This window comes from Schistosoma haematobium, chromosome 1 (assembly GCF_000699445.3).
Source record: "Schistosoma haematobium chromosome 1, whole genome shotgun sequence".
Taxonomy (NCBI): Eukaryota; Metazoa; Platyhelminthes; class Trematoda; order Strigeidida; family Schistosomatidae; genus Schistosoma; species Schistosoma haematobium.
In genome coordinates this window covers 20,610,672-20,613,291 of record NC_067196.1, presented here as the reverse complement: position 1 = coordinate 20,613,291, position 2,620 = coordinate 20,610,672, and positions in this window count along the sequence as shown.

Genomic DNA, 2,620 nt, shown 5'->3' with positions numbered 1-2,620 from the left:
TATATATATATATATATATATATATATATATATATATATATACTTATTTATTCCAAAAAATATTCTGTTACCTTCATATGGTCTCGGTGGGATTTTCATTGTTTTAGTTAATTTTATCTGAGACATCTTGTCACTGTCTATTTCATTCGTATAAGACTTCCGTTAGGTATCCAAAATGTGACAGGATTACCAAGTTAAGTCTAATATTTTTTATATTCTGTCGGTTATTTTAGTTCACATTAAACCGACTGTGGGTTTTTTATACCCTTAAGAATAAATTTTAAGGGTGTGACCACAAATGTATTTTAAAAAATAGTGATTGGTTTAGGTGTTCAATTTACCTGTAGTCATACTTTTTTTCCCAGCAAAATTATTATTTTATTGGTTGTAAATAACTTCTATGTGATCTGATTAGTTGAATTCCATGAGAAGCGTTTATATTTGAATTGTGTATGAAATTTTTATGATTTGAAAATTATTTCCTCAGAAATTTTCTGGGACTCTTTTCATCAACGTTGAACAGTAGATCTTCTTAAGCCACTTGGCATCATTACATAATAAATTGAAAACACACTATTAATATAATAAACTCTATACTAATCAAAGTTCAAAAGAATTTTCATAATTATTCCGGTCGTACAATATAATATACAAAAAAAATGTAGTGAAAGTCTAAATATCGATCAATATATTAATAATGTAGAAATAGAAAATTACGGAGAGCATAAGATGTGAAATGACCTAGATAGAGACTTGAAAGGAACTTGAATAATTTGCTACTTCCTTAAAATTTGTTTATCGATTCGTTAAACCAATCATTTACAAATTGTATTAATAAGATAATGTAAAACAACATACCTTAGATAAGAGAAATCGTTGAAACTGTACTTACACTTGACGAATTATAATATGTGATAATGATAAAATAGGACTAGGAATTAATAAACAGTCGCCCCAGAGTATAAAGTTATTACAGCTTCTGCATAAACTTGTACGATGTTAACAATGTTGAGAATCAAACATGCATAAAAACTAATCCATATGTTCGGCTCGGTCATCATAGACTTTTTCATATTCGCGTTAAACCTCATGATTTCAACCTATGAAATTTACTAAAATCTCCACAAAACTCATTCTGATAATAATCAACTGCTCATTAGTGACTGACTTCAGGAGACACTCCTGGAGTTCTAGTGAGAAGCCGTCACCCGTGGAGTTCAACCAGGTCTGTTGTGAGATAGGAACTCACTGAAGACAATGGTGTTCGGTGGCGCAACTTCGTGGATTGGTTGAAGTTAGACATTAACACCGTTGAATGCCGGCTCAGTGGTCTAGTGGTTAAGTGCTCGCGCGCGAAGCCAGTAGGTCCTGGGTTCGAATTCCGCGTGGTGCGGGTTCGTGGATGCGCACTACTGAGGAGTCCCATACTAGGACGAAACGGCCGTCCAGTGCTTCCAGGTTTTCCATGGTGGTCTAGTTTCAACTGACTCATGATTTCAACCTGTGAAACCTTACTTCTATTCCTTGTTAAGGAATATTTGTTATCTTAGCATATATGATAATATCCATTTTAAAACATGAAATAAACATTATCCCCTTTTTCAGTGACTCATCACACTATTAATACTTATTAGAAAATATAAATTATTAAGAAGGTCACCATCTATTTTATGCCATAGACGGAACTAATTTCGTAAGCAAGTTGTGAGAAAATTATGACATACAGTTCATTGTTGTTAGTACTTAAGTTTATATAAATATTGTTTTTTTGAAAATTCCCATATTATGAATTAGAACAACATATATAAGCTAACAATATTGTTAGCTTATATTGTTTTCAATTAGATCCTCATCAGATTTGAATATACAATGATATTTATATGCATATACGAAATTATCAAACCAATCAAAGCCCTTTATTAGACAGTGGTAACAGTAAATAAGGTTACATAAATAAACATAATGAGTGAAAAGTACAAATTTATACTGTGATGGTAGGTGTACTAGTTTTGATAAAAATAAAGGCTTGAAACCATGTTTCATAGTGGGAATTAGGTCAGTGACTTGAAAAATATGGATGCTGAGATAGCATTCATAAAATTCATAAGATAAGAAGTGTTCAGATGATTGGACAATGAGGCGTACACTTGAAAAACAAAAAAAAGGGGTGATAAAAAATAAACGAACAAGCATTATGGAAAATGAGAATAGGATCTTTTATTAAAGCTAATTGGGCCAAGGAAAAGATAAAGATGTCACAAATTTCTTATAAATACAGGAACTTGGATTGTTAGCTCGAATTCCTGTAGCTTCATCTATGTGTAAGAGATGAGATCGAACCCCATAAAGAAAACTAGTAGGAAGACGATAAATTACTTATTTCCATTTACTACCTGAGCGCTATCGATCAAGTGTAATAGAACAGAGTAGCGTATTGTTTTGATGATACCCTTTCCAAACCACGAAAGGTGTTTACTAGCTCGTTGGCTCAGTTGTTTGGTTGTGAGCCCAATCTAGTTTTCTCCATAGGAACAGCTGAATTCGTAGTTACATATAGATGTAACAGAATTAGATAACTTATAATTTAGTTGAGGAACCACCATAGATCAGGTTGAAAGCG